Below are 16,111 nucleotides of genomic sequence, written 5' to 3' on the forward strand. Positions count from 1 at the left end.
GTTAGAGATTCCAGTCCAGAGAAGGTCAGGTGAGAGCGTGGACCCACAGCTGCTATTACCGGAGCATATTTCAGCAAAGGCCTCATAAACTGTGAAGGCTCCGGGGTGGAAGCTGCAGCGGTGATGGATGTGCTCACTCTAACGGCCGGACGGGAGCTAGAAATCAGAGTGAAGAGTGAGCGTGCGGAGTGTGGTGCTTGGAAGAAGGCTCTGCAGGCCAGGTTCCTGGCACTGGCTTCAGGGACCGGCTCAGCCAGGGGAGCACCATTTGGGTAGAGAGAGTTGGGTGACCAGTGAGAGCAGTACCGATGCCCGCCCAGAGGGCAAGGGAGCCCTGGCCTGCCAGTCAGGCCGCCTGCCACCAGCTCATGGTGGACCTTCAGGCCGGTGTCTCTGCCACCCTGGCCAGTCTCTTCATTTGTCCTGTGAGCCAGTTAAACTGAATGGTCCTTAAAGGTGAGACTGAGGGCCTTCTCTCGTGTTACAGGCCGTAGCTTCATTAAGTCAGGGGCATGAGGGCCATCAGCTCATGAGCACTGCCCCCAGAGATGGCACTCTGGTGCCTTGTCCAGAGGAGCCCAGTTTCCCAGGGAATTCCAAGTCATGATGAGAGCGGAGGGGTTGGGGTCCCACCCACTCGGGGGTTGAGGACAAAGAACTATCCGAGCTCCTTTCAGGCTCCCCAAGGGCAGAGACAGGAAGGGGCTAGGGCCGTGGTTGGCAAACCGCGGCTCGCGAGCCACATGCGGCTTTTTGGCCCCTTGAGTGTGGCTCTTCCACAAAATACCACGTGCGGGCATGCACGAACAGTGCGATTGAAACTTTGTGACCCATGCGCAGAAGTTGGTATTTTGTGGAAGAGCCACACTCAAGGGACCAAAGAGCCTCATGTGGCTCGCAAGCCACAGCTTGCCGACCACTGGGCTAGGGCTTGAGAAGGCTGGGGAGACATGAGGTCACCCACAGCTCTAAATTACTCCTGATCCAAGCAACAGGACCAGCCACACCACCGGGCACACCTCTGGGTGCAAGACAACAACACTTCTCTAAACATCCTCACAGACCCCACGGCCTCCCTCTCCTCTTCCCTTCCTTGCCTCTCCTCCTTTCTCCTGCTCTCGTCTTTTCCTCCTGCCTTTCTCCATGGTGCACTCCCTCCTCCTGGCAGTGGCCGAGGGCTCCATCTCTGTATTAGTTCTAACATGAAATGCAATTCAGCTGGCGTCCTGCTAAGAGCCGAGCCACCACTGCCTGACTTTCCTTGGACTCGGAGGTGTGGGAAGGCAAAGCCAGGAGGGCAGGGCCCCCTGTGTCCCCAGTGCAGATCCTGTGTGGGTACACATGACACCTGCATAACTAACCCTTGAAAATAGTCATGAATTAAAGCTAAAGCAAAATAAACGGGCAGTTCTGCCTATAGAACCCCTACTGAAAACCTTCTCAAACCCTAACCCTAATAGTAAAAGCTAAAATGTTGCCCTTATATTCATTGTCTATGCAAAAAAAAAAATGAAACAAGAGTTATATTGTCATAGATAACATAGATTTGGTAGCAAAGAGTATTATGAGATACACAAAATCACTCTAGAATTGATGCTTTTCTAAATGAATCAACAATAGCAGCCCAACACAAACATGTGGCTCAAACACCATGGCCAGAAATAGATGCCAGGAAGGCGGACAGAAATGCCCTTGACTGCACATTCTCCTCTCGGGGTGACAGATGAAGAAGACTAATAGTGAAATTACAGGCCTGAGCAATGTGACAAATGTGATCCAATCGCTGATCTATGGAGGGAGCCCGTGTTCGGCTCCTGGGGCTACTGTAACAAAATGCCACAAAGTGAGTGGCTTTAACAACAGAAATTTATTCTCTCGGAGTTCTGAAGGCCAGAAGTCTAAAGCAAGGTGTCAACAGAGCCATGCTCCCTCTGACACTCTGGGCCGACTCCTCCCTGACATCTTCCTGGCTTGTGCGGTGGCTGTCCCGCCGTGCTGTTCCTTAGCTTGCAGCAGCATCGCTCCCGTCTCTGCCCTGTCACACGCAGCGTTCTCCAGGTGTGCCTCTGCCCTGTCATCGTGCAGTGCTCCCCCGTGCGTCTGTGTTCAAATTCCCCCTCCTCTTCTAAGCCATCAATCACACTGAATCGGGGCAACACCAAGGACTTCATCTTAACCTGAATAGATCTGCAAAGGCCCCGTCTCCAAATAAGGTCACATGCATGGGCATCAGGGGTTAGGACCTCAACATATCTTTTGGGGCGACACAATTCAACCCATAACAAAACTCAACGACAAAACAAGAAGACACATTTTCTTCGCAAGTGCGCTAGTGGCGTTATGTGCTGTACCTTGGACGTTTAGCAGCTATATGTCCATATCGGCGAATTTATTCACGTAAATGAAATCAATATTCTTCCCAAATCTTACAAACCTCTTTTACATTATTTGTTGCCTCTCATGTTTCATTTCTGGTTTTATTTATTTATATATTTGTTCTTTCTTTGATCATTTGGACTAATGGCTTTGTGGATTATTTTCAAAGGCTGAATTATTGATTTTATCCATCAATACTCATTTTTTCTGTCTTATTTACCCAGTTTTATTATTGCTTGCTTTCCTGATATTCTTGGCCTCTTTCAGACACCTCTAAGATCTTTAACGTAGAGATTCAGTTCACTGTGTTGTGGATTTTTTATCTTTCTCAGTGACATAGAGATTTAGAATAATATAGTTTTTCTAAATGTACTATTTTGGCAATATCTCATAATTTGATATTTTGTATTTTTTAAATTATCCTGATCTTTGTTATGGATTTTCTTCTTGATTTGTGCATTTTAAGACAATTTTTGTAAAATGTCCTTATAGTAGTATACCCTCAAATTACTTTAGACTTATTTCTAACCTTTCTAAGCTATGGTTGGGGAAAGTGGTAAATGCAATTTCACCCACAGTACAGCCTGCTCTAGGCAGCAGTTCTCAACCTGTGGGTCGCGACCCCTTTGGGGGTCAAACAACCCTTTCACAGACGTTGCCTAAGACCATCAGAAAACACATATATAATTACATATTGTTTTTGTGATTAATCACTATGCTTTAATTATGTTCAATTTGTAACAATGAAAATACATCCTGCATATCAGATATTTACATTCCGATTCATAACAGTAGCAAAATTACAGTTATGAAGTAGCAACGAAAATAATTTTATGGTTGGGGGTCACCACAACATGAGGAACTGTATTAAAGGGACGCAGCATTAGGAAGGTTGAGAACCACTGCTCTAGGAGAAATGGTACTGTTTAGGGATCCAGGTATGATCACTGTCAACATGTGTGTGATCACAGACATGCCCAACCTCCTAGGCTGGGTAGTCTAGCATGTAAGCCATGCAGAGTTGGCCTGCCTCATGGGTCAGTCTGGGTATACCTTTGCTTTCAGCAAAATACCAGCTCAAAAATTAAATATAATTGCAAAGCAAGCTAAACCTCTGTCTCCAAAGAAAGAATCCATCATAAAGCATAGCAAAAAAATTCTTCAAATCTCCTTTCTCTCCCTTTCCTCTGTCAGCATCCCACCCGCCTGCCACTGTGCCCACCCTCAGGAACGCTCCCACCCAGAGCCTGTAGGCCCCCTCACCTCCTCTGCCTCTCCTCCTCCCTTCACTCTTTCTGCTTCCAACTTGTGGTTCTCTGGCCTTCCCAGTGGAAAGCTGCCTGTGGGGCTGACCATGCAAACAAAGGCCGAGTCCCCCAGTTGAGGCCGGGTGGGCAGAAGTTGTAGAGGAAGAGGATTTGGATGCTTTGGGCCAGTCACGTCTGTGAAAGGTGCCTGCTCTCCCTATCTGAGGCCAGTGGCTGGGGGCAGATCTGTGAGTCAACAGAGGTCTGGAGCCTCCCTCTGAGTGCCAAACAGAGAAGGATGTGGCCTGGTCTTGGCTCTCTACCCATCTCCAGTGTCACCCAGGAGGCTAAGCCACCACCTCTGAACACCCACTCCAGCTCTCTGAAACGGCGCCCCCTGCTGGCTGGTCCCTCCTGAGATGGTCCTACTCGGCCCCCAATTAGCTACCATGGCAGCACTGCATTCACTCCGCCTGGCTCTGGACTTGACTCACCTCCCGTCATCACCAATCTCTCTCCTCCCTCCCACAGGCAGGAGACAGCATGAAGACGCCCACCAGAGAGAGAATGGCCGTGCCTCCTCCTGTCTCTGGAGGCTGCTCCTGCCAGTCCTACTTGGAGCAGGCAGTGGGTTATTTCTTGACCTTTGGTTATTTCTTACCCTTCAGGTCTCGACTTAACAGCTACAAATCAGAGCACATCCCAAGTGCCAGGCACTATGCTGAGTGCTTTGCAAATGTCATTTCATGAGATCTCACAACAACCAGATGCGGCAGATATTAGCATCTCCATCCCAGAGATGAGGAGACACTCACAGAGGTGAGCTCTCGGGTCCACAGCCCCTCCCCTTGCACAACTGGGGCTTAAATCCAGAGCCACCTGGCCCCAGAGCCCCGTATCTTAGGAATGCATTTTCCTGCCCTAAACATCACTGGTTCTGGAAGGTTTCCATGACCCCTCCCCTCAACACCTCCCATCCTACCTGAGTCTGTGCCTCCTCTGGCTCCCAGTCCCCTGACCAGCCTGACCATGGTCCGTGCTTGCTTGACTTTCTGCCTTCATCACTAGACAGGGAGCTTATTGAGAGCAGAAAATTGATTTGGGTTGTTAGCTGCTCCATTCTCATCACCTAGCAAAGGGCTTAAAACTCATTAAATGCTCAATAAATATTGGTTGACTTAATGAATGGATGGATGGATGAATAGGTGGACAGACGCTAAATGCTGGAACATGGAGATGAATAGGACACTACAGCTGCCCTCAGGGAACACCCCGTATACAGGTAGAAGAGGACAGACAAGCCAAGAATAAGGATGCAGTTGACTGTGAGTCGGTGCAGCATGAGAGCAGTCCGCCAGAGGCAGGTGCACAGGACACACGCTCCGTGAACCCTCTTCAGACGAGTGTTCTCCTAGGTAGAACCTACGACCGGCCAAAGCTTATGAAACCAAGGCTGCAGCGAACTCTCTTCCTCCAGGTATATTTTATAGGATCAGAAGAGTCCCTACGCTGGAATGAACATTTAAAGCCTGCTCTAAACCTCAGAAATAAAAGTAACTGTTGTGACTACCTTCTGCAAGGCTCATTTACTAAACAGTAAAGTGGGGTTGGGTGGACAGACGCTAAATGCTGGAACATGGGGATGAATAGGACACTACAGCTGCCCTCAGGGAACACTCCGTATACAGGTAGAAGAGGACAGACAAGCCAAGAATAAGGATGCAGTTGACTGTGAGTCGGTGCAGCATGAGAGCAGTCCGCCAGAGGCAGGTGCACAGGACACATGCTCCGTGAACCCTCTTCAGACGAGTGCTCTCCTAGGTAGAACCTACGACCGGCCAAAGCTTATAAAACCAAGGCTGCAGCGAACTCTCTTCCTCCAGGTATATTTTATAGGATCAGAAGAGTCCCCAAGCTGGAATGAACATTTAAAGCCTGCTCTAAACCTCAGAAATAAAAGTAACTGTTGTGACTACCTTCTGCAAGGCTCATTTACTAAACAGTAAAGTGGGGTTGTATTCCATTAAGGGGAAGTGAGCCCTAAAGAACTTCGAAACGATGCAGTAAGTGCAGTCCCAGCCCTCCCCCTGGGCCGCAGCATGAGCAGCAGCGGGAGGGCTGAGTGCATTCTGCATCGGCGCCCAGGGAGCCAGGGGGCCGTGCTTCGGCTCCGCAGAGACAAGCAGAGGTCTGAGGGTTGCAAAGCTAGTCTGGGTCCTGGTGATGATTTCCAGAAAAAGGAATTCAGACTTTGTTCTGCAAGTAAAAGGGTGACCCTGGCGTGGCAGGAGCAGGGGATGGACTGGTGACAGCTGCACCTTAGGATGCCTGAGTGGGGAGCGGATCCTGTCGGGAGGTGGGCATCTCAAGGGCTCTCTGGCTGGTCACAGAAGCTGCTCTTTTCAACCAGGAGGGTTAGGTGCCCGCAGCATGGTAAGCACCCAGAACTGAATTCCTACGGGATTCCTAAGGAATTCAGTGGCGTGAGGCAGCCTAGAAGATTGTGCCCAATTTATAAATGAAAAAAATGAGGCTCAGAGAAGGGGAGCAAATTCCCTAATATAACACAGTTAATAAAATAGACTATCAGGTGAATTTCTATGTGTGCCCTGCCTTCCTGCCTGTATGGATGGGGGAGCAGGAGTCAGGGGATGGATCTGACTGCCCAATGGCAGAGCCCACACATGGCGAGCAGGCGAGCTCTTCACACGCAGAGGAGGGCTGCTGGTGTGCATTCCTGAGCTGGAGGGGCAGAGCTAGTGAAGTAACCATGCACATCTCCCATCCCATCCAGATGGCGGCGGGTAGGGAAGGCTTATTGCAATTTGTGACCAACACACTTTCATCTGCAACCAAGCTCCTCCGTGACAAATTACGAAGCTATTATATTACCCCCTGGCCCCAAGGCAGACCTGGCCTCTTGAAGTCCAGATCCGAGTGCTCTGCTGGCCTGGGCTAGGCCCCCGCTGCCTGGCCAGTACTTCCTCTCCATGCCCCGTGAGATGGAGAAACTAATTTATTCAGATGCGTGACAGCTAACAGGCTTATCTAACTACAGTAAAATAATTTTCTGAATTATTCATGTGATATTTGAAATAAAGATTATAGGAACAAATTAACTACCCCAAAACTGGAAATGAAGGCTGCCTCATTAATAATGCATCGGGCCAGGCAGGCTGGAGAGCAGGAACACAGAGGACTGAGCACTCCCAGGGGCCCTTCCGGCACAGGCCACGCACACAGCCCCAAGGAGAGCGGGGCTCTGCACTGAGACACACCCAGGCTTCCTCTTTCTGGTGGGTCTGCTTGGGCTTCTCCAGGGTCCCTGCTTCTCTCCTCAGGTCTCGCCAAGGCCTGCCTTCCCCATTCGGCCAGAAGCCCTCTGCCTGCTCCTCTGAGCCCTCTGCCCTGCCTGGGTCATGAACCAGTAGACTTCACGGAGGCCAGGCTTCCGATCCTCAGAGCTACCACGTGTCAGATTGGGAGGCCACCACATTCACTGCTGTGCAGGTCAATCCCTCTCTTGTCCTGGGAAGTCCGCTTGCCGTCTATAGAACACCCGAGACCCCAACTGCCACACCCTCCTGGGGGATCCTTGAAGAGGTTCTGCTGAACACTAGATGGTCTCTCTCTGAGACTTTGATAACGGGGGACAGGCGAGGAGGGGAGAAAGCACCTCCCTGTCTGTGTGGTAGAGCTGGTTTCTCCAGACAAGCAGCTGACAACAAGGGCAGGAGCGTTCGGTACATTAGGGTTTCACAGCTCTGCCATGAACTGACTAGAAAACTTGCACAACTCAAGCAGCCCCTCTGGCCTCAGTTTCTTGTTCTGACAAATGCGATTAGGAGAAGTGTACGTCATGGGTCCTATGACAAACAGGATCCTTTTAGAGGGAAATAAATGAGAGCCCAATGGGAGAAGCTCTTTGGTAGCACAAATGGACCCTGATAAAATCAGCCTTATCCAAGTCATTCATTTACCCAGTTATACTCTAACTTCCACAAAGGGTAACAGCAATGGCAGCAGTGAGCTCTTTAGCCACACCCCTCATGCCAGGGTTTGGCCCTTAGAGATCTGGAGGCCCCTCCCAGCTCCCTCCTAGGTCTCCCAGGGGGTCCTGGACTGGCAGAAGCTGGGAGAACTTCTACCCCCCGGGGAGGCTGCCTCCCCGAGGCCAGTTTGAAAGGTTGGGTGTCCCCACAAACAGGCTGAGTGCAACCTCAGACGTCATGAGAGAAATGGCGAGGCAAGCTCCAGTGCAAAGAGGCTAAGGACCCCTTAGAACCTGCACACAAGAGGGGCCCCCGCCCGGCCGGGGCAGAGCTGACGGGAGCCCTGCAGCTAAGCGTGGAAGGAGAGGAGGCGCTTCCCTAATGGCCTGAGCAGGATCTCCTGTCCTCCGGATCTGACAGCTGACCTCACTTCACTGCAATACTCACTTTATTGTGGTGGTCTGAAACTGAACCTGTAATATCTCCGAGGTATGCCTGTATTTGGAATTCATGGGAGGAACAGCTGTCGGTATGGGCATGTGCCCCACTTCTGCCAACCTCAACCAGACAGGTGATTCTCAGCTATATTAAGTCCTCACTAATGCGGGCGATAGGCTCTGTGACTTTAAACATAATGATGTATAATGAAACCGACTTTACCATAGGCTAATTGATACAAACAAGAGTTAAGTTCCTAATTATAACAAAACTAGAGGCCTGGTGCATGAAATTCATGCAAGGGGCTCAGCCCTCGCAGCCGCAGCTTCATCCGGAAGGTCGTTCGGCTGTCTGGTCTAAATAGCATATTACACTTTTATTATTATAGATGACACCGAATGAAGCAATGTTATTCAAGGACCTGCTGTATATAAACTTTGAGGGTTAATAGAACAATGAAGAACTTTTCTTGAATTCAACCCAGCAAGGGCCTGCTGCACACCCACTGTGTGCCCCAGGCTCCGGAGACAGGGTTGGGGTTTGAAAGGAGGAGGATCAGGAGGAGGCATGGCCCTGGTCACAGACCCTCACACACTCTGGCAGGAGCCAGATGCAGCTATGGTTAGGTGGGTCCAGGTTAGGCTGCCTCCGCTGACCTCCCATGCTCTGCTCCATAGCACATTTCCTGATTCTCCATTCTCCTCTGTCTATAGAGGCATGGATGATAGATGATAGATAGATCCTGCTGGGGCCTCAGCACCAGGCACAGTGAAGGGAGCAGATCAAACACCTGGGAAAGCCTCGCTCCTCACTCCAGGGGATCGACACCCTGAGAGTGGGGCAAGAAGAAACCCAAAGAGTCTTCCACTCAGGGGCCCAGAGAAGCTTCGCTCCAGAGCGCCTGGCCGCGTGAGCCTGCAGCCCCACATGCTGCAGCATCACCCCGAGAAAAACACACTGGTTAAGGGCTTCCAGCGTTAAGAAGAGCAATCAGCCAGAGACCATGAGTTGTCAGGAGTTTAAAAACAGAACAAGGGGCCGGACTCTGCACCACCAATTCAGTGTCAGCCCATGAGGTATAAAGTAGGTCGCTGGCTCCCTGGTCCCGAGGTGCTGTATATTTTTATAACTAGGTTTGAACATCATCAAGTGATGAGCTGATAACATTGCTGTCCCCTAGGGCATGGCCTCAATTTATGAGCCTTCTTTTTAACGGAAGGGGAACAGTTCTGGATCAAATACCACTAATATGATAAAATCCCCTGGGAGGATCAGTATACAATGCAGAGTGATCAGATAAAGATTCAAGGTAGAGGGCCTCGCCATAGAATGAATCCTGCATGCTGGGTACCTGGGCATCCCCGGGATGGGTGTCCATGCCCTTTTGTGGGGAGTGCCCAGCTGTGACCTCCCTCCTCCTCCACCTCCTCCCTTGAGCACGCTTCTCTGGGTGTCTGTACCTGCTCCTGTGGCAACTCAGAGAGGCGGGCTGGGCTCATCAGATATTGGAGCCACGAGAATGTGAGGCCTCACCCATGGTCGCCTGCACATCAGTCAGGGTTGGAAACCCGACCTTCACTTCTCAGGGTCCCTGATCCTGCAGAGGCACCGGCTTTCGGCAAGGGGTTCACTTGGCCTGAAAGACGCCCCAGGGAGACACTCCAGTGTTCTGAGGCTGCAGTTGGCCCCCATGTGGCCAAGCCAGGCCCGACAGCAGAGCACTGAGTGCTCACCAGAACTGGATCCCCTCTCCTCCCGGGCCTTCAGCTGGGTGGCATTTCCCAACTGCCCCTCTGGCTAGGTGTGGCCATGCTCCCGAGTCCTGACGAATAGAATGTGGGCACAATTGTGTGTCCCTTGCCATCCTGGCCCATACAGACCTCCCAGGGGAGAGTCACCTGCTGCTTCTGTTCCGGCTGGAGTGTCGGTGACCACTTAGTGACTGTGGGTCATTGAAGTCCGCCAAGTCATGACTTGGAGGGGACTTGAGTCCCTGAATCACTGAATCAGCTGCCTGACCAGGCTCACCCCTACTGAACTAGGGTGAGTGGAAATAAACTCTATAGCATTCTTGGTCTAAACCACTGAAATGTCAAGGATTTCCTGAAGACCCCAGGTCCCCAGAGGGGCTGTGACCAGTTCAGACTGGCCTCTTTTCCCAGCTCAGCAGGCTACAGGGCAGGTGCAAAGTGAGAATTTAAGGGCCAGAGACCCAGCGAGGGGCAGACATCAGCCACACAGAAACGGAATGGAGACCCTAGTGCAGTGGTTCTCAACCTTGGCTGCACATTAGAATCACCTGGGAATCTTTTTAAAATCCTGATTTCTGGGCCTCATCCTCCGGAAATTCTGTTTCTTTGTTACTAATGTTGTGGCCCCACCCCATAACAAAGAAACAGAATTTCCGGAGGATGAGGCCCAGAAATCAGGATTTAAAAAAGATTCCCAGGTGATTCTAATGTGCAGCCAAGGTTGTTAAACTATAAGGTAGGTACATTGTTATTAACTTAATTAGGGTACTCCTAAGGCTTAGGAAGAGCCACACTCAAGGGGCCAAAGAGCCGCAGTTTGCCAACCACGGCCCTAGTGGATCTGAACTTCCTGGCCAGAACTTCCCACAAACAGACACACCTGGGCTCTAGGTGGGGCTTTCAGTCTCACCCAATAGAGCGGGGAGCCCCTGCCCTTGGAGAACCTGGCTCCCACAAGGGGCTCTGCCTGCTCCCTGGGTCTCAGATCCCTTGCCTATAAAAGGAGAAGCAGCAACAGCTGCTACTGGTATTCCCAGGGAATCTGCTTTGAAAAGCCAAGCCATTAAGGTACTTTGACTTCTGGGAGGGAACTGTAGCGGGGAGCACTGATCTCACCATGGCCCCTGCCCTGATTGCTGGAGACTCACCCAAGCCAAGCCGTGGTCAGCCTGGAAGTGAAATGTCTGCAGCAGCCCTCGCACAGTGCATTCAGAGAAGCTGTGGCTCTCTGGGGCAGGGAGAGACCTCAGGCCTCATTGGCCCAGCTCTAACGGGGAAAGCGGGCTGGTGAGGATGAAGTTAGAGGCTGCGTGCAAGGCACTTGGTGCCCAATAAGCCTGACTCAGTGTTGGCTGCTGGTCCCAGAGAGGGGGCAGTGGGCAAGGGGGAGGGGCTGAGGGCTCTGGCTGAGCCACAGGGGGCCCTGAGCCTCTGCATTCTTCCCCCTGCCAAGCCCCAAGGGGCAGACCTTCTGGGCTCAGAAGCTAAACTTGGCGGAGAGAAGGGCCCTCCAGCCCTGAGTGCCCAGCTCTGCGCGCCATGCCGCCCCGCAGAGGAGCGCCCTTACCTCAGGCGCCTGCTCGGGCTCCGTGTGACTCCAAGCCTCGGCGGTCCAGCCAAGTGCAGGCCCAAGTGCAGCCGGGCAGAGGGACTGGAGGCCCTGCCCTCAGGGGAGAAAGGGAACCTCAAGGCGAGAGGGCATGGGAGCTCCGAACTGCCCCACAGGCAGGGGCTTGGGGAGTGCTGGGGCGGGGCCTGCGCAGGGAGCAGGCGCAGAAGAGGCCGGCCTGCCCCCAAAGCCACAGCCTCACCTGCCCTCTGCAGACTGGCCACCCCAGCAGCGGGCTAACCGGACAGAGCTCCGGCCTTTGGGAGGGGCTGGGGGGCATCTTGAGAACCCCAGGATGGGAGCTGCACTGAACAGACCACCTTCTGCTTTAACCCCGACCTCATTGAGCTCTCACCTGGCATCCCTGGGGCCAGGATCATCCCCCTGAACTGTTGCGGTAGCTTCTCCTTTGTCCCAGGGCTCTCCTGAGGTCTGGAGAACAGTCCTTGGGGAGCCTGCTGCCCTTCCTCTCCGTCAGCCGCTCCCTCTCCTGAGCCTCCATTCCTCACACTCTCTTCTCCCACCTCAGTTCAATTCAGGAACTGTTTCATGGTGCCCACGTTCAGGGGCGGCGTAAATACATCCCCCTTTCTCCACCTGAACACTGAGCCAATTGACAAATAAGAGACTAAGGCAGGGTGCCTCCCTAGGCTCACGCTGTCAGGGCAGGGGCTCTACCCCTCCTCATCTTGGTCACATACACTCGCTGAGCTGAGCTGGGACAGTGCGTTCCCGATACTGGCTGGAGCCGTGCTCTGAAATAAGAGGTACACCGCACAGCACTGCCCCCTGACCAACCCAGGAAACATGCATAGCACCTCTTTGCAGCCATGGGTCCGAGGAGTTCCCGGGAACGTTGTACCAGCTTGACAGCTGGTAACAATGAGATTGATAATTTGCATCTGGTCTCAAAGAGCCCTCCAAAAGGCTCGGGACCCTAGTGAGAAATATTTCCATGTGTCCAGGAGGGTATAAGAAACCAAGACTCCATCCCAGGCACCAAGTCTGAGGTGCTTCATGTGCACATTGGAGGTTCCTGGTCCAAGAGAAAAAGTGCATCCAGCCCTTCCACAGGGAGGACCATCGGAGCTCAAGCCTGGCCTCTCCGGACGGCGTGAGGCAGCCTCAGCGGTGATGCCGTCCTGTCTGTAGGGCTGTTGCTATGCCGTATCCTTGTCCTGCAATAAACCGTAGGTTCTTCAACATCACGATTTGGGGTCCTGCGAATCTCCCTCGGCAGCTGAGCCTGTCTAACTGCCATGAGCAACCTTGCACTCCTCTTGTTTCAAGGTGATCGGCAGGGTTTCTCTGACGTTTAAAATTAGATCTTAGAACCAGGCCACCATTGCAGCTGCTTTTTAACGTCTGTCACACGGTGCTCCAGAACCAGAAACTGCGGTGAGATGAGACTCAAAATTTCCACCTTCTTAAAAAAAAAAAAAGTTTTTCTGTGGCGACTTGAATTTAAAATTAGATTTTCTAACTGAACGAAGGCTAAGCAATTAAGTAAATGAATGACTAATGAAATGATTATAACGCGCTTTGCAGAAATGTTATGTAAATGCAGACAGAAGAAAACAAAATGTGATGACAGTCACGCTGCTTCTGATTCGGGAGAGCACAGTTCTGAGTCCTCCTGCAGGGGCACCCGGCACAAGTATTCAAAAACACATCATTGTCTTGACAGCTCTAAAGCCGGGCACTTTGGGAGAAGTTAGGTATCCTTGCCCCAAGGTTTGGATTTGCCTCTAAGCCTGGGTGCCCATTGCATCCCACTTGGTGAGCAATTGGGAGGCCTCAGGTGGGGAAGTCCTGCCTTGTGTCAGGAAATGGTCCCTTGCTGACCCCCTTCCCCATCTAAGCAGCCTGTAGCCACATAGATTTACAGCCTCTTCTGAGGCTCAAGACTATGCACATACACCTCAGCCAGGTGAGAAGGACCTCATGCCCCATATCCTAGGTCGATCCAGGTTCATCACAGCAATGGCTGGGACCTATGGAGTCACCGAGTACACAGCCTTGGGAACTGGAACTTTCTAGGAGCAGCTGCACAGAGTAGTCCACAAGGCATGTTGTTCCCTGTTCTTTTAGCCAGAGACGGCTTCTCAGGGGACATGGGGCATCAAGAAGGGACTGTGGCCCTAGCTGGTTTGGCTTGGCTCAGTGGATAGAGTGTCTGCCTGTGGACTGAAGGGTCCCGGGTTTGATTCCAGTCAAGGGCACATGCCTGGGTTGCGCACTGGATCCCCAGTATGGGGCACGCAGAAGGCAGCTGATCAATGATTCTCTCATCATTGTTGTTTCTATCTCTTTCTCACTCTCCCTTCTTCTCTGAAATCAATAAAAATATATTTTGAAGAAGAAGGAGGAAGAGAAGGAGAAGGAGGAGGAGGAGGAGGAGGAGGAGGGACTGTGCCAGAGCCAGCTGAGCACCATGGAGGGATGGCCTGGGGAGAGCTGGGAGTGAGAACAGGCTCATGAGGAAGGTTGGGCATTGATTGTCCTGCCCACACTGCTTGTTTCCATGTGCAAGATCCCATAACTGCAGTGACTATTCCCCCTGCAGTTGGGATGCCTGATGGCCCCATTCTCCACAGTTCCAGGCAGGGCCTCCATCTCCAACACATACGATGGCCCCTGCCTCTTCACTGGCAGTTTATACCTGAAACCAATATAATATTGTATGTCAACTATAACTAAAAATAAAAAATTATTTAAATAAAGAAAAAAAAGCCAGCATGGGTGGGACTAAAGACTTCTTCACAAAGGCTCTTGGAACGACATGGAAGCCCTTTCTTAGGAAAGCTATTCACCCAGTGTCCACTGACCTTGCTGTTGGAGCCTTTGTAGACCCTCAACGAGCGTGAAAATGGAGAAGGTGTTTGGCAAGGCTGAGAAGAAATAAAGAGAGTAGCTGATGCTGCAGAGCCCATGCGTGGCTGCAAGCTGCAGAGATCTTCAGCGCAATTGGAACAATAATTGCTTCACTGGGACACTGCTTTGAAAAACAAGGTGGCAGGGAGAGCAAAGGTGACTTGCTGTGATCTAAGTAGAAGCACCCAGAACTGCTCCTCAGAAAGGGGCTTGTACAGCTGGGCGTGTCTAGAGCCAGAGGGCCACTTGCCCCAGCAAGAGGATGCTCCAAAAGGGATTCCCCACTCCTGACCTGAAATCTGGGCCTGGTGTGGGATGCTAGCACACTAGCGCATTCTCACTCATGGCGGCCACCTTAGAGGAGTGTGTAGGACTCGAATTAGCACCATGAGCAGCTACTTCAGAGCCAGGCCCTGAGCAAAGCACTTTTCCACTGAATTTCATTCTGTCCTCACTATGCTGGGAGGTGGACATTATTATCTTTGACACACAAGGAAACGAAGGCAAAAGGGAGATTAAGTAACATGGCCAAGCCTCAGTCCTGTACTAGCCTGAGAAATTCTAGTCCTGAATGAACCTTGGACAAGACCTAAGCTTGGGATTTTTCTGGAACTTTGTGATGGACAGTGCCTAGATCAGCCCAGACACCCTCCCCAAGCTCTAAGCACCCCGTCCTGCTCTGACCTCCTACCCCACTAGGAATGCAAACTTGGGTCATTGGGCCTGGGGACCTCTTCCAGGCTTTATTTAGTACAGTCTGGGTGACCTATAGGAAATCTTGGAACTCAGCTAAATCCTGCACGGTTTTGTTTGTGTCATTGTCTGTTTTGTTTATCTGGGCAATCGATAATAATATAGTGGTAATGATAAAGCTAGCCAACATTTATTGTTTTTGTACAAACTACTAAATTAAGCACTATCTTATACTAGAGGCCTGGTGCACAAAATTCATGCACTGGGGGGGGGCGGTCCCCTCAGCTCGGTCTGTGCCTTCTTGCAGTCCAGGAGCTGTTGGGGGATGTGCTCGCCAGCCATGAGTCAGGCTCAGGGCTTCTAGCTGAGCAGTGGTCCCCCTGTGGGAGCGCACTGACCACCAGAAGGAAGCTCCTGCGATGAGTGTCTGCCCCCTAGTGGTCAGTGTGCATCATAGCAACTGGTTGTTCTGCTGTTTGGTTGATTTGCATATTACCTTTTTATTATATAGGATAATTCTCATATCATCCTTTGAGATAAATACTGTTACCATCCCATTTTATAGATGACGGAACTGAGGCTTATGTAGGCAAGCCACCTATGGTGAGACAGAGTCTGGAATCCAGGGGTCCACACTTTTAACTCCTGTACTTTTCTGGTTATTTTCAGAAAACTCCATTTTTAGATGCCAGGTACTTCAGGGACAAATTATTCACCTAACAAAAGGGTCCTTTACTTTGGGAAAGCATTCACCTGGAGTTTGAGCATACTTCCTTTATGCATTTAAAGTGTGATCTGGCCCTAACCGGTTTGGCTCAGTGGATAGAGCTTCGGCCTGCGGACTGAAAGGTCCCAGGTTCAATTCCAGTCAAGGACATGTACCTTGGTTGCAGGCACATACCCAGTGAGAGGTGTGCAGGAGGCAGCTGATCGATGTTTCTCTCTCATTGATGTTTCTAACTCTCTATCCCTCTCCCTTCCTCTCTGTAAAAAATCAAGCTGATCGATTCTCTCTCATTGATGTTTCTAACTCTCTATCCCTCTCCCTTCCTCTCTGTAAAAAATCAATAAAATATATTAAAAAATAATAAGAAAGAAAGAAAGAAGGAAAGAAAGAAAGAAAGATCTGAT

This window comes from Myotis brandtii, unplaced genomic scaffold (genome assembly GCF_000412655.1).
Source record: "Myotis brandtii unplaced genomic scaffold, ASM41265v1 scaffold208, whole genome shotgun sequence".
NCBI classification, from domain to species: Eukaryota; Metazoa; Chordata; class Mammalia; order Chiroptera; family Vespertilionidae; genus Myotis; species Myotis brandtii.